This window comes from Chelonia mydas, chromosome 4, assembly GCF_015237465.2.
Source record: "Chelonia mydas isolate rCheMyd1 chromosome 4, rCheMyd1.pri.v2, whole genome shotgun sequence".
Classification (NCBI taxonomy): Eukaryota; Metazoa; Chordata; order Testudines; family Cheloniidae; genus Chelonia; species Chelonia mydas.
In genome coordinates, this window is record NC_057852.1 from 82,721,296 (window position 1) to 82,746,649 (window position 25,354).

Consider the following 25,354-nt stretch of genomic DNA (forward strand, 5'->3'; position numbering starts at 1 on the left):
TTCGTGATGCTTAAAAAAAAAAATCAACAACTATTAGGCAACTGGTGTGCTGAAACTAATGAAACCAGTATTGTCTCCTAGTTTCCTCATGCTCCCTTGTTTATATCCAGCTTTTGTCTCTTGTTTTACTTAGATTATAAGGTCTTTGGAGAAGGGACCATCTTTTGTCCTGTGTTTGTACAGGACCTAGCACAGTGGGATCCTGGTCCTTGATACAAATTAAATAATTTTTGTAAATCTCAACCAGGCCAATTTATATCCTGCCTGTGAATTGACTATACTGAGTTCTGCTCCAGCAACAGCCCTGGGAGATGATTGTCACTCAAAGTCCTAATTCCTCCCTGTGACCACTACCATTACCAACCCACATCTCCTGCTTGGCTTCTCCCTTGTTTTCTACTCACCCCACCAGGAGAGGACACTGTAGTCTGTGCCCTTATGAATGTGAATGAGTAGTGGTTGTTGGGAGGGGGAAGGGGTTAAGGTTCCAGAAACTGCAGTAAAAGATTCTGGAAATCGAGCCCAGCTGGTCATTCTGGAGATGATGATGATGTGAAAGACAGAATGGAATACGGTTCTCTGCAGCAAAAGTGGCTCTTAATCTGTAGAGCTGATTGTAGTTAAAAAAAAATTGCATGTGGCAATAAAATAATTATATATTACTAGGGTGCATCAGAGGGCACAATTCTGCTCACAGTGACACAGCTGCATCTCTACTGAAGTCAGCAGGGTTTCAAGGTATCACTTAGGGCAGAATATACCTCATTACATTTAACAACATTTCCAGGTAGCTGCAGGCTGGATAACTCAGGGGATTGGCAATGCCTAAAGGAAACTTTCACTTAGTACATCAGCTCAAATCTGGTCCATTTTGTAGTAACCAAAGACATTTTTATGTTCAGTTGCACATATGTGTTGATTTAAAGGTTTCAGTACAATTTCTAATATGGAGATATACAGAGCTTAGCTCAAAAACTCCACCACACTAATGGAAAGAAAACTTGTACTAAGGACCAAATCCTCAGGTCTGTGCCCAGGCTCAGTATTTGGGTATCCTATTGGTTGAAGTAGCCCTTTGAGAACCATAACATGGCAGAGGCCTGCAGGAGTCACATAACATTGAATCCTCTGCCCCTGGCTACACACCTGCCCCATTCCAACTGCCCCCTGCACTGCTGTGTGTTAGTGTTGAAGTAAATTGGTGGTGGGAGTGTAGGGCAATTTGTACTGTTGCTGTGTCCCTCTTTTGCGTAAAGGAATTAAGTTTCCAGGACTATCAATCCAGTACCTTTATGAGCACACAAGTCAATACATTCATATTTTAGAAAGAAGAAAAAGCTTCCAGAGAAAATCCAGTTGGATTGTAGGATCAAGGAATATCTTCAGAAAACACACATCCCTTGATAGGATTTTGCTGTAATATTGTTTGAAATAGAGGGACTGATTATGGATGCAAACTTCTGCTGAAAAAAAAAGAAGAAAATATAAATGTAACATTCAGTTTCTGAGTACAGTAACATGTGAACTATCTTTTTATCACAAAATAAAAAAATGAAAATAGTTTACAACTTCTATTGAAGTACTGCAACAGGAGCAATAAGACTAATAATAAAGTCAGTTTGTTTTTCAGGAAGATTACTTTAAAGAAGAACAAAGTGTAGGCTGGTGCATTGTTCTGATTGCAAACATATAATTGAATCCACTTATGTGCAAAGCTGTCTCACAAGGCATGTTTTTCTCTCTGACCTCCTAAGCTCCCAGGTATCAAGTGAATTTTCTTAATTCACATTAAAAGTTTGCTGTGCTTTTGCTTACACAGCAGTCAGGCATGGTAAGCACTATGAAAAGGGCATTGTTATTGGGCTATTTTCTATTGTTTTGTTAGAGCATGCCTCTAGACAGATTTCTTCCTCCTTATTAGGAATCTGGTGCTCTTCAGAGATATGGAATGTACAGTAATTATAATAATCAAGTAGCTGAGTGCTTTGAATGAGTTCCTAAAAATTATGGATAATTGGTATGATATGTGCGAATATTTCATTAAATGTTCTGGAGCACTCTTCTTTCCTTCCTAAAGACAGCACTATTATATAGCGACTTCTTGCAACATCTTGTATTGAAAACCCTATCAAGGCATTTGCCAGAATTATCGTTTCTCTCTTACCCACTGAGTACAGGAATATTAAAGGAACTCATTGACTGAGTTCTGCCACAGTAAGACCTCCCATTGGTCTATGAAAACAAACTTGTACCTAGGCAGGAATACATATTCTATCTCTTTTAAAATAAAATAAAAGGGCTTACTAGAGCAAAGGTCAGAACTATTATAAACACATTGATTGTCCTGTTGCCACCAGTGTAGGCTAGTCATGAGTTGCTGTCTTGCTGAATCACGGTCTCTCCCCCTCCTCCCCCACTTCTCCATTTACATTGTGCACCTGAACGGGCATCAGAAAATGAGAAAAATGTAGTAACCCTTTGAAGAGAAAAGTAAATTATCACTAATACAGCTGAAAGAGTCGCTGTACCAAATGAACAAGATTGAGAAAGAGAAGGCAGATTACAAGAATTCCCTAAAAGCAGGAGTGCATGATGCTTCACTGATTAAAAACCTGAAGCCGAATCTTTTCTGCGTCTTAATCCTTCCAAAGAGGCATCTCCAGAATTATTCATTTTAGAACTTTGCAAACCTTTTAAGTTGTGTCAGGGTGCATGAATAATTCCTGCCAAACAAATCCAGAAAGTCTGTTTCTTCACTTAACATAACTTTAACTCTCTTCTCCCCGAACAAGATAACTCTGTAGGAGGATTTATCTGAGGAACACTACAGCAAACATACACAATTTCTTGTTCTTACAGGGGATGTGCTGAGGTTTGGTATGAAACTAACAGAGTCATTTTAAAAATTTTTGAATCTGAGTGCTATAAAATGAAATCATCTCCACTTTCCCCAAAGATGGAAAAGTCAGGAAACTTATTTTCCTTTAGCCTTCACTCTCTCCCCGTCTCCCATTATGCTCCCTCATAGAGCTGGGCAGGAACAGGATTTTCTGTTTCAGAGGAAATGCCATGATTTTGAAAATGTTTCTGTTCCAAAACTGAACAGAATCAAACATTTTAAATGTTGTTTTCAGGAAATTTTGAAAGAAATGTGTTTTGGACCACTGGAAACATTTTTATTTCGTGTTATACAAATGAATTTAAATACATTTGGAAATGAAAAGTCATTTTGAAATGGAAAGTCGAAGCGTTCATTCTGAAAATGTTATAAAAGTTTGTTTGTTTTTTCATTTTTTCCTGCTGGAACAAAATGTCATCAAAACGGACAGGACCCCAGGAAGCTTTTAGCTTTTGAAAAAGGAGAATTTTCTGATGGAAGGATGTTTTGTCACATTTCCAACAAGCTCTACTCACTGGGCTTCTATTTGTGCATTGTTGCCAAGTCTTTCTTTCTTGGGGTTGCCCCTTCTCCTCCTTAAGAGTTCCACATTTCTCTGGCTAGACTTGCACCACCTTCCTTCAATGGGCCTGAAGTTTATGAATGAGGAAGGAGGGGGATTAGTTTGTGGCTTGTATAAGCACAGCAAAACCTTCCAAAGGGCCAGATTCCAGTCTTACATTTCACCTGCTTTACAGCAGCATAATTCCATTGGTTTGGTGGCATTATTCCTGATTTCTACCAATGTATGTGAGATCTGAAACAGGCCCTGAATGCTCCCTTCCCAAGGGTTAGTTTTAAGATTAAGTCCCCTTGTTGGCAGCTCTGTGGCGGACAGGAGGCTCTTTGTCATCAAGTCAGCTATCTCAGTTTGCTTAAAAAAAAAAATCTCTAACATTAAAAACAAAGAATAAATGTCAATGTGCTGGCTACAAGATAAAAAACCATTTCTAAAACAAACACTGGAAATGGTAAATATGATTACAGATTATGGCTTGCCTAGGGGCCTTTTTCAGTCTGCAGGAAATAAGAAGCACATAGTAAAAGTGAAAAGGAAAACACTGGGGAGTCAATACCCTTGTAAAAGAAGAGGACAGAAGAAGGGGTTAGATATGTGGAAGTTAAGTGGTCAGATTACATTCAGTGAGGGATAAAAGGCATTTAGGATAGGATCAGCTAAGTGCTAGAAATAAAAAGATTATGGTGGCCATGGGCAGACAGTGCGAGGCACAGAGCTGGGGGGATAACAGACAACAGTGGCAGAGACAATAAAATGTTAAAAATAAACAGAGGAAACAGGCTTAAAAGAGATACATGAAATTGACTAAAATGTTGCTTAATTTATGCTATTTAAATTAGAATAATAATTATATGAGAGATCATCTGAACAGCAGCAAACTTCAGTTAATTTTAGCAAATCACATGTATGCTTAGAAGCCAGCAGGAAGTGTATTTTAATTGTATGCTTGACTTGCCTCACCATGTTAGATTAAATCACTACAGGAAGCAACCATTCTGGGAGAGACATCACATCGTCATCTGCCAGTGCTGTAGGTGGTGCGGCTCAGGGAGATTTTACAACAAGGCAGCTCCCTGGAGAATCTGGACTCAATCCAGCACCCATTGAAACCAATAAAAAGGAGGACTTGTGGTACCTTAGAGACTAACACATTTATTTGAGCATAAGCTTTCGTGAGCTACAGCTCACTTCATCGGATGCATTCCAATGGGAGTCTTTCCATTGATTTCAACAGGTACAGAATCAGAGGCTGTTGTTCACAAATCAAGGGTAGGAATGTCCCTGTCAGCAATGTTGGAGGTTAGCTAACATCCTTCTCTCTTATACATATTTTGTATTTATTACCAAAGGACACTAAGCTCAGTTTTACAAAGCGTGAAACACTTGAAGTCAGTGGGATTACACAAGATGTACACCAATGTCAATGAGGTCAGGATCTGGCCCGAATTCTCCAGAGGAAACATTTATTCAATAATAGCCTGATGGGTTTTAACTCTGAAACAGTGAAATGACTGTTCTGATCATATAGGGCCAAATGGTCCCCTCTATTCTGTGGCAAACCATGGAGGAAAGCAAATACATGAAAATGAGACAGGGTGTGAGAAGTGGGGGGAGTCGAGAAAAAAACACAACCTTTTATGCTGCTGCTGTGCATAAACACATCTGAATCTCCACAAAATCTAAGGGGAAGTGGCTAATGGGGGAAGCACTGGGAGTCAGTTGGTCTAGGGGGTATTCTGACCTAAGTAACAGTGGAAACTTAGTATAATTTAATTAGTATAAATTAATATTGCTTTAGCATTAATTTTGTATCTATGGCTTGTACCATCTTTGGAGGGGACTGTACTGTGTGGCCAGTGACTAAGGGACCAATGATGGCATAGCCATTGATTTGACCATTTTTACAAGAATGAGGGAGGTTAGAATAGCACATGGAGAAGTAGGACTTGGCATTCCACACGGAGATCCACAGGGTCAGGAGTCTCTCCACATTCTCATGCCTCTGGTCTTTCTGTGCTAATTGTCCCACCCCCCATCAGGGGATAGTTCTTCAGATTTTCTATATGTTCAGCAGTGCAGGGTTTATGGATTAATCTTTTTTCATAACTGTTCTCAGTACACATTTATGTTCATGAAATATGAGCAACAATGATGCCTGAGTTATGACAATTTCAAGAAAATGACTGACATATGATAGCAGATTTAGGGGCATTCAAAGTGCAATAACATCCTGATCCAAAGCTCATTGAAGTCAACAGGAGTCTTTGTGTTAACTTCAATTGGCTTTGGATCTGGCCTTTCTGGTAATCTGATAACAAATCTACCAAGAAACCTCCAGATGACAATCTGGGGCATACTAAAAATGGAAAAGGTGGGGACAACATAACACGATATTAAAAGAGCATAATATAAGGGCTGCTGTAGTGCTTTTATTATTTGATTTCATACCTGATTCAATAAAACCTCCCTTTTAAAAATGTCTCGGAAACTGCACTAGAATGTGCAATATTTTTTGCCAAATTGCTGCAGAATATAGAGACTAGAGCTGGTTGCAAATGTTCAAAAATTCAATTAAAATGTTTTTACCAGCTCTCCTGGGTCCTTGCTGCAAAACTTAGATCCAGCTTGCCACAGAATACATAGGGTCTTGTCTTGCTTATTACTGAACATGAGAGTTAAACCATTCAAGAACCACCTGTATTTCCAACGCCAATCCATGTTATGCCTTCTCAGTATACCAACTTCAGCCTTTTCAGTTCTCTCACTAAGAGAAATGTACAGACCTAAAGATTTTAAGTCTTCAGTAAGAAGGTGATAAGCATTACAAATAAGCATGGACTTGCTACGAGGAATAGATAGTAAAAGATGATATTCTAAGAGCACATTTGGTAGATGAACAGGGTGAAATACAAGTGATATTGATTGCTGCTCACAGGTAAACAAAGCAGTGCAAATACAAACAGTTCTTTTACACAACATGTCCCAAGGTGCTTTACTCTCTGTCAATTTAAAACAAAACAAACAAACAAAATATCAAAACTTGTATTGAACTAGATAAGACATGGAAAACAGATATTTCTTCAGTAGTATTAAAAACAGAGACCCAGATCCTTAGGATCCCACACAAACTGACTGAGATGCTGGATCTAAGGAGCAGAAAAAAGTTTCTCTATCTGGCACTGGTAAAGCCCATGCCCCAGATCACCACCAATATGCCCCCTACACTAGGGCAGTGGCATAACACCAGTTACAAAAGCTCTACAGCTCTTGAGGATTCTTCTGTGGTAGGGCAATCCCCGGGTACCCATCTTTTCAGGTCAGTTTGTGTTGCCTGAACAGCAGAGACTACTTGGACAGAGGGCTACGGATGTAGCCCAGAAACAATATCTGCCTCTTGGATCCAATATGGGGGGACATCTCCAGTCCCCAGAATGCTGCAACCAAATACAGAAGCAAAACCCCAAACTCTTCCTTGACTTTGCATCTCCATTAGATGCAAAATTGGATATCAGCACCTACAATAGCTCGGCATATAAAAAGTCTGCTACATACTGGAGAAATTCTTTAACAAACCTCTTCTTTGGTTATTGCTTTCTGTACCCTAACCATGGCACTAACAGTTATAAGAGAGACTGTTGTCCTTCTCACTCTTCCCCCATGCCATTTTGTGTGGAGGCAGGCACCTGCTTAACTCCTTCTTGCAAGAAACAGCTTAAGCAGCTAAGCTGCCTGACTCCAGGAAACCATGGATTGCAAACAGAGATAGGCACTTTCCTGCATCCTGGCATTAGGAACTGAACTCCCTGAGAGCAACAAGGCTTAGGGAACACCACTCTTGTCAGCATCTCCCATTGGCTGTCTTAAGTGGCTCCCCATCTAGTATACTGGCTTTTGTGCATCCTATTCTTAGGTGCCTATCTCTCACCAGTCATTGTATGGGGATCCTAGGCTCAGGCTTTGTAGATCCCAACTGCTATTCCACTGACTTCCTAGGCATTTTACTGCCCATCTGTGGATCTGGGCCATGATGCTTAGAGGATTCCCAGCTGTACAGTTCATACCTGCTCCTGCTAGCAGAACTGTGCCAACAGTGGTTAAGATGCAAAGTTAAAGAAGGAAGTGCATCCACCGGAAAAAAAAAAAAGTAAATGCAGAGAAAAGGGAAAAGATCCAAACTAATAGATAAAACTGAAAAATTACAACATGAGATGGATGAGACAGACCCAAGGGTTTCTGTGCCACCAATTCTAAAGTTTGCACATAGCCATTTTCACTTAGTCTTTGTTAGCAAATAATTATTTAGGAAGGCACAGTTAAAAGGTAATCATAACCAGATAGTATTTTCATCTGCCTTTTAAGCCAATTCATATTGACAAAGACATGGACAATACAGTCTTAAAAAAATCCTATCTAAATGTAGTTGAGTTATGTTCTATTGTAAGTGAAGTCACATAAATCCCCTAACGTTTTCTGTAGAGTTCAGAGAGGTTTGAAGGAGTAAGTTAATTCCTACATAATACAAATCAGCTCAATTGCAGATTTGGGAATTTGTTTTGTCCCCTTATATTTCCCATTTGTAGATGATTGCCTTAGCACATGATAATTTCCAGTAAACATGAATTTGAAAGGAGAAAATGTTGCCACCTTGACACTTTCATCCTCATTTATCCACATTTTCTCTATCCAGATTAAGAGCCCTTGGCATCTTTTTGGGAACTGAAGTTCAATTAAAATATTTTAAATTGACAAAATGTTGTAGCTAAGTTATAATTGCAAAATCTTATGACATAAGTGACTTCAAGAAACATTCAGACTAGAAAGTAAAAAAGAATTGTAGTTACCTGCAGCTCCATGTCACCAATTAAATTTCATCATTATTGCTACACATTTAAATTCCCTTGCCAGAAGGATAAAATATTTTTAAAAGGACATGTCTGGGCATAGACTCTTTGCTTTTATAATACACATTAAGAGATCTGTGAGATCCTAATTTGAAGCCTGTATTAGCTTTGGACTAGACCTTGATAATGCTGGTATTATCATTGTTCTTTGGTGAAAAGCAATGATAATGCAGTCTTAATTGGTCTTTGAAAACAGCACTTTTCAGATAGTAATCCACTTGAAGAGCTTAAAATTCTGAAGATCTAAAGGCTGCTGTTATAATTATAATGGTTACCTGATAGTAGAGTTAATACAGAGCTAAGTGTAAGCTTAATTCATATGACTGAGCAATCACAAAATGGCTCCAGTTATTTGCATTTTGTGTGGGAATCATGCATATTTTAAGAGCCACTTTCCGTAGCTCCATAGAAATGAACAACAAAAAATCTTTTCATTGTTTAGCTCCACAGACCCTTTTGATGTACATGAGGAACTTTAAAAATGAAGGTCAACATATTGAAAATTTGCTCTGGCAATTATTTTTGTTTCAACGCAGGGTTTGTACACAATCAAATGATCATAGACTGTAATGGAGGTACTGTAGGAAGATTGTACTAGAGGCACTATTGACAACTGGTCATCCATTTTATCTTTCAGTGAAGCTACAGGGAACCTGGAAATGTTTCATATGTGTGTGAAATTATACAAATGCATAACAAATGCATACACTGCTCTTCAGAAGTACAAATATCACTGTTCTGCCCTTGTATATTTGTCCACAACAAAATTCCATTAGTTTACTGGGACAGATGAGTGCTGAGGGGAATCAGAGACTTTTTTCAGAACTTGAAAAAACTCATTGCCAAGTACTGTAACTGATACAAATTAAAAAGGGATGTAACTAAGCCTACGAAGCCCTAACACAACCCTATTTGCACTCACCCTGATGATTTTAATGCTTGTAAACAGAGAACGGAACTCACTGTTTTGAGAATAAAAACCACAAGTTCATTTGAAAAGATTTAGGAATGAAATGTTAATAGCACCCATTTTATGTAATGCAAATATTTCTTTAAAGATTCATAAGGTATCTACATCATGCCCTTCCTGAAACTAGAATTTGTGATTAGCAAATATTATGATATATGATTCAGTATAAAAAGGCTTTGAAAAAACAAGGTTGACAATGTGCACCGAAATCTCTCCATGTAAACAAAAATTTACTGATTTCAGACAAGATGGTAGGTTTTCTCTGTTACTAGACCACCCAAGACCATTAAGCAGTAGCAATAGTAAGGGGAAAGCTTTCTTAGAAGTTTTGTCCATCTCTCTTTTCCATCTGTATTTATTTTTGATCATTTGTAACATTCTTGAAATGCCATATTGAAGTCAGGCTAGTGTCTCTTTTTAACTTATAAAAAATGTTTGCTGGTTTTAAGTTGCTTCCTTTCCATTCATTTTCTGTGGAAGGTGGCAATTTTAAGGGGTATATATTTAAATAGCAGCATTTCAAGGCAGTGCAATTTGCAAACATATCCAGCAGCTAAGTCAGGAGTTGGAAAGAATGTGGCAAGCTATAAAGAAAATTCCAGTTTCTCTCGCTTATCACATTGTCACATTCCACATTCTTGAGACAGACTCTGCAAAAGCATTACACAATACTTCATGCTCTAACTGTTAGATTCCCATGAAGTATACTGCAATCATGTTATACCTTTTATGGTCTGCTATATTTATCTCTTTCAGCAAGGATTTATGCATGTACCTCTCTGAATATTGGGATGTGCTGTACCTGTAAGGCTCAGATTCCAAACAGAAACGGAATAAGAGAGAGGTAAACCAATATCCATAAATGCCTGTCCTTTCCCACAGAACAAAACCAATCAATATTCCAAACCGGCAAGGTGCTGAGACCCCTCAATTCCCAGTCAGTTTAATTCAATGATTGTTGAGAGTATTCAGCACCACACAGGATCAGGACCCAAGTGAGCAATGTCTATTTTAGTCAAATGCTAATTCCAGCCGAGTGTGCCAAATGAAAGCAAAATTTCCCCCAAAGTCCATGCCAATATGCCAAGTGGAAATTCCTTGTTGTTCACTAATTTGGCAAACAATTAAATCTCATACAAGCAGCTAATCCCACACATGTAGCTCTCACGTGGGTCGTCTATATTGTCCTGTATATTAAAAAATCTCCTACCGTGCTGTTTCAATTTATTGCTATTTGTTTGCCCAGATTTGATATTTTAAAATTAAATCTCCAGTCCTACAAACACTTTTACATGAGTTTATCTTTAATGGGACTACTTAACTTAACAACATATGAACAGCCATACTGGATCAGACAAATGGTCCATCAAGCCCTGTGTCCTCTCTGTGACAGTGGCCAGTGGAACTATTCACATGAGTTAAATTCACCATATCTTGGTATTTCTTCACTGCAGAGTTTGCCTGGGTGGTCAACACCCAGTTCTGTTTAGTCACACTCGAGTTACTCTGTCCTCGGGAGTGCTGCACTCCCTGGTGTGTATTTGCTAGCACTTCTGAGGGCATATCCCATAATTCTTTGTGCTGTAATAAGCTGAGCTGCTCTGATTCTTTACCAGTCAATTGGGGGGAACCTGTCTGTTCTTCTGAGCACACAGAGGGAATTGTGGGAAGACACTGGAAGGCTATCAGCTCTCAGGTGATTTAGCCTGTGTCAACACTGCAAAGTGGGTGGGTTACCAGCCTGAGTGAGAGGGGAATCTTGTCTGTAACCTGCACCCCTAGCTAGGCAGGCTAGACAGTGTTGAAAGCAGCACTAAACTTGAGGAAGAGGTTTTAGGGTGTGGATAAGAGGGGTGTTAAATGAAACACTCTAGTAAGAGCCCAGGCTAACTCCAAAGTGAAGATATACCCTCAGTGTTAGCAGTAGTGAGCCACATCTCAAATGATACAGTATTCAAAGGAAAACAAAGTTCCTGAAGTCCTAAGCAAAATGGGAGTAGAGCTAGTAAAAGACAAAAGTAAGTGAAATTTGGTGCACAATATTGGCTGCTGAATACATGCAAAATCCAAAATCTCATTAGTCTTTCACATAAGATTTCAACCATTCAACTGCCTTATTAAGATACAATTTAGAATTTTCTTCATTTTGACCCTTGCCATATTCAGAGTGATATGCCAACACAAGGTTCTCCACACCACTAAGTCCCATACCAGTTTGCCAGCTAAGTGATCACACAAGGATGTTATGCATCCCCGGGCAATGCTGGAAAGGGCTCTTCATATTATATCTGCAATGCTATTTGTGAATAATGAAGTCACCTCTCTCTTTTATTTGATTAATTGCCATGTGGGTTCCCGGACCCACTGTGCATTCCCCCATCCTATATAGAAGGATACTATTTAATCGGTGAAGTGCATTGTTAGTATCCACAAGCCTCAATTTTATGTCTCACACACATGCTATCTCCATCTGTTCACCAGGGTGATTAATAAGGACTCCGTAGCCCTTTGACAATTCCAAGATCCTGTCCAATGAGGATCACGCTGGTGTTTGCCAGGTCATTCCAATTGATTTTCCTGTTGGAAAAAAAAATGAGCTCAAGTTCACATGGTGCAACAAGAAAAAGGACTATAGGTCTGGCAGAAAAAAAAAAAGCGGATTCCTTGGCTGGTAACTGCCACCTTAGTGAAATATGTGATCAAAAGCACTACGATTGTGGACCCCGATTTAAAAATACCATGGGCTCCTTCTTTGTGCCTGACAGAAAGAGACAGAAAGCACTGTAAGCAAAAAATAATTGACACAATGGCTGAGTACATTTGACAGGGCCCTGATCCAAACACTAGACAGCATCATGCAGCTTGGAAAGAAGCACAGTAGCAACAGCAGCCTGACAGCCGAGGTCTGGGGAGTGATGTTTTCCCACATACACAGAGGAAAACAGATATTGTCAGCTTAAGGAAACAGCAAACAAAGAAATGACTATTAGGCAGAGACAGAAATCAGAGTGACTCACTCTAACATTCTGCATCTGAACTGAAACACAAAATGGCAGATGTCCCTTGCCTGCTGAGGGGGTTTCTGAAGTTGAACACGTGGCGCACGGAAAACACTGACACTATCTTCTGGTTACAAAGCTACATAAGCCACAAAGGGGAAAAAAGAAAGAAGGAAGGGAGGTCTCTATAGAATGAGCCCGATGATTTTGTCCTTGTCAGTGTTACTCCCAAACTCCCAGAGGATTTAGCTGAAGCTAGGGCTGAAGCTGAAGCCAAATAGATGCTTGAGGGATACTATTGTTGTGTCTGCCAATATTTTACATGGCAAGATGTGTCTGTGGCTGGTCCTATCTCACATAGCCATACAACATCAACTCATCCCTCCCTCAGGCATTTATTGTTAGCTGCTCTTAGTCTTCAGTGCAAAACTTAACATTTAATTAAAAAAAATAACTTAAGCTTATACTGATTTTATATTCTTCGAAGCGAACTCCTGTGACACAAAACTACAAAAAATAAAAGCAAACAAAACAGAGTGTTTGGCTAAGAGTATATTTGGGGCCAGATCCTCAGCCGATGTAAGGTGGTGTAGTTCCTTTGTCAGTGAAGTTACACTGTTTTACCCCAGCTGAAAATCGGTCCCTCAGTTTTCAATTTGTTTAATGGGGTCATGTGTTTGCTGTATATGCACCCATTGTATTTATAGAAGATGGAATACAAAGTTATTCCTTGGGATATGAATTTTTGAAAGTCTGTCTTTACTGACAAACAGCTTGCAGTGAATCACTATTTTCCTCTCCTCATTTGGAAGGATGATGCAATTGGCACTGGTTATCCAACTGCTGGAAAAGCTCCTCTCATTGACCCCCTACGTTCTCCAGCTTCCACCCCCAGATCTGTAAACTCACCATATTTGCTCCAAATGAATGATTCACACATTCACAGCAGGGGTGGAATGTGATTATGAACTCTTAAAAAAAAAGATCATCAGTGCAATGGTACTGTAGGGGACAGAATTGTTGAATATGTATGGGCTATAACTTTAATCTATTGTTCAGTATCTCCAATATATAATCTTTCAGCAGACTGGAAAGGAAAATGGCCACAGAGTCCCAGAAAGGCCCCTGAATTACAAAGCATTTAAGAGTTTGCCTTAATTGTATTCATATATCCATAAACAATTCATACATCTATAAACGGGGGGGAGGGATAACTCAGTGGTTTGAGCATTGCCCTGCTAAACCCAGGGTTGTGAGTTCAACCCTTGAGAGGGCCATTTAAGGATCTGGGACAAAAATTGGGGATTGGTCCTGCTTTGAGCAGGGGGTTGGACTATATGATCTCCTGAGGTCCCTTCCAACCCTGATATTCTATGAAACAACATCAGTTCAGAAATAGTCAATCTAATGCCACTAGTTCCTGCTGTTTATAATGAAAAACCACATACATTTATTGTGTTTTATGTTCTGAGGATAGCAACATACACACAATACTTTGCATTTGTGAGGGTAAAGGTTTTAATTTAAGGAAAAGGCCAAACAGCTCTCTGGAACTCAACTAATTTACCTTAGTCCTTGTGATTCTGACCCATGTTGCAATTTGAAAGAATAACCCAGTTTGGTGTACTTTTTGTGGATTTTATTAAATAGAATAAGCAAGCAAATATTAAAATTAAACAAATATATCACTAAGGTTAAAGCTACTATTACTTCACTAAACTAAGAATGAAACAATACAATGATCAAATCAAGGTCACAACTTAGATTGAATCAATAGCTCAATGGGTTAATAATGATATTGGCTTAGATCATCAGTTTATCAAATCACCATATTAATTCAGTGGGTAATCAGTTCATGAGACTGACATAAGAAAGAATTGCCTTTTATTCATCCTGCATCAGGAGACTAAGGGAGGTATTGTTTTGCTTTAACCTAAAAAAAACCCAACTAAGAGATCCTGTCTCGACAGCGAAATCAATTTAGCTGGTGTAAGACGTGACTGTCCATTTTGGTTTTAGGCTACTGCCTGGAGCAATAGACTCCACTTAGGTCTTAAAGAAGCGTGGATGCCAAATTGAATTCTTTAACCTACAATCTCAATGCTACTCCACACTTCCTCCTTAAATCTTACTGTTATGGCAGCTAATATTTTTCTCTGCTTATTCCCCCACCCACAGACTATGCCAGTTTTACTAAGTGACTTCAGAACAGAATTAGTTGCTGAACAATGTTCACAGCTCACAATAGCAGCTTCAAATAATACTTTTTTAACCAAGGAAGCACTTTACTGATTAAGTGATAGATTTTGGGTTCAATTTAAGATCATTATTAATGTCGTTGTTTCCCAAAAAGACATGCATGAATGCACACATACACTCAGTACACACATTCACAGCCTAGAACAACAAGGAGGCATCCCTCTCAACATAAAAATATGAAACTGAGGGAAAAGGAAAAATAAGATATTTAAGGTAAAGAGTTCGAACTGCTTTAGGGTCTTGTGATCTTTGATTTACATGGCTGCAGTTACTGGAATCAGGTGACAGAGTCGCTGGGTTAGAGCTTGACACCAGATGTGGAGGAGGGAGACTGGTCAGGAAGGCACAGATGATGACCAAAGTCTTCACCTCTACTTCATCTGGGTAGCCTGCCTAGGGGAACTGAAAGAGATACTTCTCTGCTGTTGGTGAAAGAAGAGAACACAAACTAGTCTGCCTGGTCTTGACCCTTACAAGAGGCAACTCTCACTTACTTCACCTGAGGAGCCACATTCATTATTTTGGGTCCAATTAGATAGTCCATATGCTCTGGTTAGAGTTAACCCGGTCCAATTTGTCACAATGGACCGGCTTCAGGCCTGTGGTCACTATGGAAAGTCACACTAAGAATGACTGTTAGGAAAAATCTGCTGTCACAACCACATGCTATCTGTTCTCTCAGGACTTGCATGGGACCCTCTCTTGGGGAAGCTGCTACCAGTTTTCCATCTGGGGTAAATGGACACGGGATCCACTTCTGGCATCAGCATTTGTTACAGGCCTAAGCTATTTCTCTAAAATAGCTTAAAAAAAGAAAAAAAGGTCGCTCCTGCAGTCTGCTGCTTGGGGCAATCCTGCTCCTTCCCCCCACCTCATGACTGAAGTTTCCTCCTTTTTAGAGACCTTCTCCCCATCATGGATGATTGACGTGGCAAGAAGGGTGGAACTAGTACTATCACCAGGGCCTCTCTGGGCTCTTCCTCATCTGTGTGGGGCCATGGTGATATAGGAATGCTTCATTCATTGCAAATTGCAGCCGGTGTACAGTGCAGAGAAAGGCTAAAAGGGCTAGCTCCCCAAGGCACATGAGATCTGGGATATGGCTGGGGATCCTTTTGCCTGTAAAAAGAAGGGGCGTCCTGAAGTCTTTGCCGACTGAGATCTTGTTTAGTATCCTCTGCTCCCCTCACAGAGAACAGGGTGAGAGCATTCAAAAGTGAACTAAGTCCTAACGGTAAGGTTCAAGAGGGTCCACCTCCAGTTATTGATTATATAAATGTGTGGGAGGGTCAATAGTGCCCTTCCCCATTAAGTTAATAATGTTGTGCTTGCCACTTAAATTGATACGTATGTCCATCTTTCATTCACCAGTGTGCCCTGATCAGCTACTTTCTTATCCCTAGATATGCTCCTTGTCCAAATCACAGTTGCCTTTTTGTTTCTGAGACAGTATAAAAGAATCTCCACTGCCTACACTGTACTATGGATGCCAAGATGGCTTAGTTCTCCAAGGTGCCAAGCTGACACCATCACAGGGACTCAATTTATTTAAAAAATAAATGACAACCTACCCTCATTGAAATTTGGTCTAATATCGGTGTAGAAACAAATACTCAAGGTACATTTTGTGATAAAAGTAATGCTAAGGATTGGCATTTGCTATTGCTGATCAGCCTGGTAGCACTAATAGAATGGTTTTCACATAATATTCTAGCATTTCTCTTTGTGGGCAATCTACAGCCAAGGAATATAGAGGTATGTAAAATGAAAAAAAAAAGGTTGCTGAAATTTTGAACCTCTTAGAGGGATTCGATTGGTTCAAGGGAGTTGGAAAGGTTTGAGTCAAATATGGACCTGGTTTGTCCATCACTACTTCTTGACACACTGAGCAAAGTGATTTTTTTTTCCAAACTGGTTTGGAATTCTCTTGTTTGAGAATTCTCCTGTTTCTCAATGAATCCTACCGGAGAAATGTCCTGTGCAGATGTGAGGAAACACAGCTGAGCAGAATATATTTTCTTCACTAATTTTCATGTTTCAAAGAGAAGATCAATTCAAGACGAACTCTTTCACCATTCTCTTTTGTAGAAAAGTATAATATGTTCATGGTTAAATGTCCTCAGAAGTTTGTTTTATGGTTTGGCTTCATATTTCCCACAGCCACTAAAATGAAATATTGCTGCAAAAATGAATACCACTGGCTCACAGAAATTAATTGTGTTTCTATTGAGCACAAAATGGCTGCTATTCATCATATTTTTAATGTGAAGTATTTGTCTTGTTTTTGCCTTCAAAAGGAAATGGATGACATTTTATTTTAAAAAGTTAAAATAGAAAATGCCATTAACAGTTTGTACTCCTGTGTTTGGGCCAGAATTTCTACTGTAAACTAGGAACAAAACCACAGAATTATTTACTTAAGAAATAAAGCCTCTACCCAAAATTCATTTTAAGTAAGTGGTTAGTGAATTCATTTTAAATAAGTGGTTAGTGAATTACAGAACCAGATAAATATTGCAAAAGATTTTCCATCTACAGCAATTCAACTTTGTTTAAAATATGCTACTACTATGATCACATCCTTTTTATGTTTTCTTTCAATTAATATTGTAGCAAATGAGTTTTCTAGCAGGAATGTGTGCCAAAATAGCAACTTTTAAGTGAGTATTACAGAACATAAATGGAAAGCAAGTTTACATTTGTAATTGTGAGTATTTGTATAAAGAAACCTTGATTCTTGCCCTGATTCAGCAGTCTTAAAGCTATCATTCTGTGTTAACAGAGTAACTGCATAAAGCAATAAATAGTCCAATTTATGAGTACATTCATCAGCAGTTTTTTCTTTTAATCAAAATCAAGCATTTTAAAAAGATCTGGCCTTGATTCAGGGAATCATTGTTATTGAGGAGAGCAATTAAGCATATGTTTAACTTTAAGCACATGCTTATGTCATATTGAAGTCAGTGGGATTTAAACACAGAAGAGAAGAAAGACAGAAGGTAGCCCTTTTCAGAATGAGAGTAGCTTAGAGTTCCGTGAATTCAAATTCTTCCATCCAAAAGAAACACAGGTACTAACCCATAACTAACAGGAGAGAAATCTTTGGGTTATCATAGCAAGCCAAATTCTGCAGTTACTAAACAAAACTTCCATTGCCTCCATTGAATCCTTTCTAAATATTAGGTCTAGACAATATTGCAAACACATTTCTAGAATTATTAAATTAATTTGCTTTGACTGGTTGGTCCAATTTTCCATAAATACTCTAGAAAATGTGTGTACCTGACTCAAATATTTATGAAAAGAGCAAATTTAAATTTTTAATATTGCAGAATATCCATGGCAAGAAATGCTGAATTCATAAGTATGAGTATTTACACCAGAAACCAGATGTTAAGATTTACACTTATCTATTTAAGAAAGTGACATATAATGCAATCTATGTTTCCAATCAAAAACAGTTGAATTCTGAATATTGAAATCTCACAATGAACTTGTAATCAATCTAAAATCCATTTTTTTTGGCAGAAATTATTCAGTGAGTAATTTTAAATAATGACATTTGAGAAAACTGTAATATGTTTGTGGACAATTTGTCAACAGAAAACTGGCAAAAATGGTTACAGTAGTTATTCATTATGATTTTTTGTCTAGCAGTGAGCAAATTATTCAGTAACATGAATAAAAGAGAATTAACGTTTAATTGGTTTAAGTATAAATTCTACTCATTGTTTATTAAATCAAATATATTTAAAATTTTAAATAAAACACTTCTTGCTCCATTTTCAGAGACCTATGTACAGTTTAGCCATGTGATTCCCTTTTATGGTTGTGATGCATCAAGCTCAGTTCTTTGAAAATGTATAGGTTAAGGCTGAGATCCACTAAAGAACATGAGAATGTGCTTAACTTTGAGTCTTTTAAGTAGTCTCATTTGAGTTAAGTCCTTTAAGTGCTTAGGTCAGAGGTCTCCAAACTGTGGGGTGTGCCCCTCTGGGGGGGGCAGTGCGGTGGGGAGGGAGAGCCTGCTCCACTCTCAGCTCTGCTCCAGCCCTGCCCCCAGCCTCAGCCCCCAACCACAGCCTGGCCACGGCTCCGCACCCAGCCCCACTCCCAGCTCCAGCCCTAACCCCAGCTGCAGTCCCCTTATCCCTGCCACGTTCCCCCATCCCAGGAGCCGTGGCCCTGCTCCTGTCCATGGCTCTGGAGTGGGGGCACAACAATGAAAAGTTTTGGGACCACTAGCTTAGCTGGATTGGGGCCTAAATGCTTCCCTTTTGGGTCAGGAAGAATTAAAACTCAGCTCTTTACCCCCATATATGAATCTCCAATAACTTAAATACATAAATATTTTTTATTGTGGGCCTGATCCTGAGCTACTTCCTGAGACAAAACTTCCATTAAAATCAATAGAGGTTTTGCTTGAGAAAGGACTGGACCCTATGTGAAGAATATCTAAAATACAAAATAAGTTGTTTAATCAATATTTAGTCATTTTCCTGCCATTTCTTTCAATGGTTTAATATAGAAATGAATTAATACACCTACAACAGTGACACCTACTACAGTAGTGACACTACAACAATAATAATAAACTTTTTTGTTTTAAGGCTTTGCCACTTAAATTATTCTTTAACGTTATTTAGGGTTTCAATATTTTCGGGTACTTATAAACACAGTGTTTTATTACGACCTTCCCTTTCTATTTTAAACAAAGTGGTACAGACTGGCAATGTTGATATGTTTTGTATTCACCAAATCTGGGAATTTATGTTTCTGGTAATAACCAACATCAACCGTCAGTTCAGTCCAGGGCTGAAAGAATTGAAAGTAGTTTGTTTAGGACCAGAGCAAATGTGTGTTGAAGTCAATGGGAAGTCTCAAAATTGACTTCAATGGGCTTTTAATTGGGCTCAGATCCTAGGAAGCAGGATTTGTAGTATTTCTGAGAATTATGACAGCACTGAACTGGGATTGAAGTAGAGGAGAGTTCTAACATCGGTCCTATTTGTGGGTTTCTCTCTCTCCCAAGTTTCTGGTACGAGTGCTAATAACATTCCCCAGTTCAAACTCATTTGATCAGATAATTATCAGATAATTATCTTCCCCTATAGATGGGATGGTGTTTTGATCACCACCAGACATCATTTTTGGTTTTACTATAACTCATAGAAGATAGCCAATATATTCACCAAAGTTCTCAGACACAACATGTATTCAGTTCAGATTTATTACAGGTCACAACCTTTCAAAAGAAAGGAAGGAACAAGTCAGAATTCCATTTCTAGAGTTTTATATAATTGATCTTGTTCTCAAGGTCATTTGAAGTGCTCCCTAGTTAAATGCAGGCTTGGATACTCCAACAGGGTTTTAAGGGTTTTGTTTATTTTTTGAAGAGGGAAGAAAGCAAATTCTTTGGTGTGGCTTTTTACTTCTAATTTTAGTATGACAGTAACAATTAAGTTTGGTATGTTTCTCATACCAAATTAAGTATGGTACGTTTGATATTGTTTCTCTAAGGCCAAACAGCTATATTACACATCTCCAAAGTAAAACACCTTCAAAATAACCAGCAGTACATTTTCAGTGTTTAGTTAACCATCAAAGTAAGGAAAACACAGCACGTGCTTTTTAAAGCAAAGAGTGCACAAGCCCTGGCCTTTAGGAGATTTTCCCATGATTTGTTTATATTGGAATTTTCAAGTTGCATTTCATAAGCTGAGAATATTTTTTCTTGCTTCCTGTTACTAAGGGTAGAAAAAAAACCTTCCCATGTAAGCATTCTCATTTCATGTAAAAATATTTATAATTTCAAGTTCTCACAAACCACTTTTTAGTTGATTGAGTTCCACAATATTATGGTTTTTCAGGCCTACTTTTTTTGGTGTTTCAGATTCTGAACAATCCCAAATTGCCTTACCCGTCATATAATTTAAGATTCTGAGTCATTCCACATTCCTCCAAGAAAGCTTTTTTTTAAACATGATTATATACTGTGAAAATGGATATGCTCATTTTTCAACCTGAATTTACTATGGTTGCTGTCTTGATACTATTTTAGCATTTTTTGAATGCACAGTCATTGCAACAGTCATCTTATTTATAAGTAAACTACAGAAAAGTGATTACTTTTGGCTACAATTATATTTACAGCAGGGCCAAAATCCATAGCTGTAGCTGAGAAGTGTTCAGTGGAATTTGGTGTACAAGCATGTTGGTGTGTGCATGCAAAGGTAGCACAGAGTACTCCCCAGATCCTAGAACTGATGCACATTAGACCAGATCTCTGATGTAAATCGGAGCAATCTGAGGGCTGCTTTAACTTTTACTGCCTGCAATCTATTCTAAAGGCAGCAAGGGATCAGTGTGGTGAAGATACACAAACATGTCCCCTTTCCCTCTTGTTGCAGGGAGAGATGATTGGGTAGGAGCCACCATGTCAGCTCTGTATCACTAGACCCTTCTCTGACACTGAGGTCATCCTTCCATGGCCCAGCTATTGTGACGTTAGGGCTGATTTGCACATGCAGTACAAGTGGAAAGCAGCTGCAGCTTAGGCTAGGATCTGGACCCAGAATTCATTAGAGTAGGACCCGTTAACTTCACTGTCTTCAAGGGTCTGCCACTGCTTCTTTGCTAATTATTTAGCAAGATGTATGGCACAGCTATTTCCAATTGTGAATGGCTAAAACTTGTCATAAAAACTGACATATTAAAATATAATAAAACTAGCATTAAGACATTCTAGGAACACACCAATTACCAAAAGAAAACAAAATAATGCTGCATCCAGGCTAGAATACGGTCTTTGCCAGTGGCCAATGAAGGAAATGACAAAAAAAGTGCATCTCCCATCATCCACAATACACATAATTGTGCAATACTATATGATGGATAGGGAAGGAGAGGGAGAGATACCCACATGCGTAGGGGGTTGCATGAGTGTTTTGTTATAGACAGATGTCCGTATACTGTATATACAAAAAGCAGATAAGGTGCCAGTAGATGGCACTCAGTAATATGCAGCATGGTCCTTAGGTTTTGTAGACCAATAAAACGTGTTGTTTTGTCCTGCAAATGCTTTTCTGTGTGTAGCTCTTTACATTCAGATCCTAAACAGGCAGGAGAGAGACCCAGTGTTTCCACCATTGTGATTTTAGTGCAAGTCTAGCAATTTTTGGTGATTTTCCTAAAGTCTCAGTTGCTGGAGTCCAGAGAATTTAAAAGAAAGGAAGTTTCTAGCTCCGGTGGTTGTGGTTAAAGCTGGAAAATGTGAAGTGAGTTGTCAGGGACTGCGGAAGACTCTGTGACGGCCTAGCTAGGAAAGAACGCTTTCTCGTGCAGACGGTTACTATCGGTCAGTGTCGGACATGAGGAACCGGTCGGAACCGGTCCTCAACCGGCCTTGACTGCCTCGTGTGGCCCCTTGCCAGTAAAGGAGCACAACCCCTTAGTAAATATACATGAGCTGATAATGTTAAGTGTATATTAATGCCTGCTATCCGCCCCTTCGTTGAACTCCGTCCCAGGCATTGTTCCGGGGCTCTGGGCTCTCCGCCTCCATGACAGCAACGCTTGAAGTCCCTGTTGCGGGTGTGTCACTTGCCTTCAATAAAGCCAATAATTCGCCACTTTGCCACGTGTGAGCCTCGCTTTTTCAGAGCACCACTGCCAGGCCTCCCGGGCCTAGGACAGAACATTTGGTGCAGCGAGCAAGATTGCTCCGAGAGCGATGCCTCTTTGGCCGAAGGTGGGGGAAGTGGGGAAGCCGTTGCTGTCCCTACAGCACATACCAGAATGGCCCCCGACGGAGCGCTGGGGGCCGGTAGCGCGGACTATAGCCGGGTGGGCTGCCCCGGCGGAGTGGCCGGAGTTTCAACAGGCAGCTGGGGTTACACCCGTGCAGCTGGCTGGGATGAAGCGGCGGGCGATGGGGGAGCTAGGGTGGCTCTTCCTGACCGCCATCCGGGCCCAGGATGAGGAGCTGCTCCGCTTACAGCGAGCATTGGAAGGGAAGACTCAGGAATGCACAGCGCAGGCGGAGGCCTGCGCCGTGGCACAGCAGGTTGTCACCTCCCAGGCGGAACGCGCCCAGGAGTTGACAAGACGTTGTGAACTCTTAGTTGTCCGGGTAGCGAACAAACGGCATCTCAAACACGGGCAGCGACCGGTGACCGCCGCCCAGGTGCGTGCAGTGACCGCTGCCCTCTATTGGGACCCCGAGACCTGGGATGGGAATATTTGGGATTCCTCGTCCTCCTCGGAAGACGGGGAGGAGGAGTCCTCCGTGGAGGCTCAGGTGCAACCGGTTCGGGAGCTGCGAGCAGAAGGAAATGTCCTAAAACCAGAGATCATACGCACGTTTAAGACAAGTGAGCTGCAAGAGATCATGAAGATGTTCTGACAGGAGCCCGGGGAGAGCGTCCTGCAGTGGCTTGTGAGGGTGTGGGACAATGCTGGTAACACAATCATGCTGCTCTGTTATGAGCTTCAACAGTTGGGCGTTCTCTCACAAGACTCTCAGGTACGTGCGCAGTTGGCGAACGCCCCCGCAGCCACAGGTGGAGGGAGAGGCGATTGAATCTCCCTCTCTGTACCGCTGGCTGGCGGGAGCAGTGGAGGCAGCATATCCGTCGGTGGGGGAATTGGAGGCACAGGCACGCGCCCCTGGAGGACCGTGTCCGAAGGAGTGCAAACACTCCATCAATTGGGGATGGCTTGGGCCGTCTCCATGGGTGGGTTGGAAGGCCCAGACGAGGTACCGGTGACAAAATCCATCAAAACCACCGTTTTACGCCTAGCCCTTGACAAGTTGCAGCCCTCCCTCCTTGCAGTCGTTATGGCTGTGGACGGGCGCGTAGAAGACCTGGCTGCCACCCTCATGCAGCTGGAGGCCACCCTGGCGGGTGCAAAACCTAAAGCCATCCAGGCTGCGAAAGGGCAGCAGGGCGGAGGGCAGGAGAAGGGAGAGATACGAGTGCCCCGGAAAACCTTGTGGTTAGATCTGTTAAAGGCTGGTGTCCCCCGAGAGGAGATCAATGGAAAGCCAATGGCGGACCTCTGCAAGTGGTGGATGCAGCTGCCCCCTACCAAACGTAGCGCGGGAGAAAAGGGGGAGGAGAGTAGAGTGTACGAAGCCAGTGGAGCCCTCCGCCCCGCCAGCTGAATGGCAACTGCCACGCCCGTACTGAGGGCGCGGTGGGTCCTCCGTCCCGCATGTTGTGACGGCCACACCAGATAGGGAGGCGCGGGACCAACGCCCTTATGTTCCCCTAGCAATTCGCTGGCCTAGGGGAGGGGTGTAACACGTTTTGGCGCTGGTAGATATGGTAGATACATCTTACACTCCGCGCAGACCCAAGGCCGAACCACTGTGGTAAAGGCCTTGGAGGGGCGAAGACCCCGGCCTATGAGGTCACTGTTACCCTTACCCTGGGAAAGGCTCCCCCGTTCCGGACCACAGTTCTGGCAGCCGCTATCGGAGAATACATACTGGGCATCGACGTCCTGCGGGGTTGCTCTGTGGATACCCAGTACGGCCTCTTCACGTTTGGACATCCCCAATATGTAAGTGCGACCCGGGCGTGAGAGGTACGGGCGTTGACGATCCTACGAGGCTCTCCCCGCTGGGAACCGGTGGTGTTGCCTCCCCTGACCGCCGTGGTGTCTACGAGACAGTATCGCCTGCCCGGAGGGGAGGAGGAGATCACTCAAATGATCTGCGCGCTGTTAGAGGCCAAGGTTATCCGGCCCACCCTAAGCCCATATAATAGCCCCCTTTGGCCAGTGCGGAAACTGAATGGAACCTGGTGTATAATGGTAGATTATCACGAGTTAAATAAGGTAACCCCCCTGCTGACAGCTGTGGTACCAGATATGGTAACCTTGATTGAGCGTATTGTGGCAGCGGCCTTGCCCTAGCACACCCTCATAGATCTTGCTAATGCCTTCTTTTCCATCGCCATCGCCCCCGGGAGTCAGGAACAGTTTGAATTTTCAAGGCAAGCGCGCCAGTACACCTTTTGTGTTTTGCCCCAGGACTGGAAGCACTCCCCAACTATTTGCCACCAGTTGGTGAGTGCGGACCTTGCCAGAGTACATTTGCCAGACGCAACCAGTTGTTATCATTACATTGACAATGTAATGGTCTCCGGCCCCTCACGTGAGCAGGTGGCGGATGCGTTACACGCGGTCGTTGCTGGCCTGGAGGTGCGTGGGTGGGCCCTGAACCCGTAGAAAATACAGGGCCCCGTGCAGACGGTGGTGTATCTGGGGATCGTGTGGGCGGGACCAGAGCAACAAATTCTGCAGAAGGTGTAACAAACGGTGCAGGGTTATCCGCCGCCCCAAACGAAAAAAGAGTTGCAAGCCTTCCTTGGTCTCCTTGGGTTCTGGCGTGCCTTTATCCCCCATTTAGCTTTTCTGATGAGGCTGTGACAGGCTCTAGTACGAAAGGTGGCGCCCTGGCAATGGACACGGGGCCATCAAATTGCATTTGACCTGTGTAAAGAGGCCCTGCTTACTCATGCTCGGCTCCATGCTCCACAGCCTGGAGTCCCTTTTGAACTTAAAGTTACCACGGTGGCTGACGTGGCCTCTTGGGGGTTGTGGCAGAGGGTAGGGGCCCAGCAGAAGGAACCCATTGGGTTCTGGTCCCGTACGCTAAAAGGAGCTGAACCTGGGTACACCCCTCTCGAAAAGCAAATTCTGGTGGTAGTCTGGGTGCTGCAGGATACAGAGCCTATGACAGGCCCCACACCGATCATT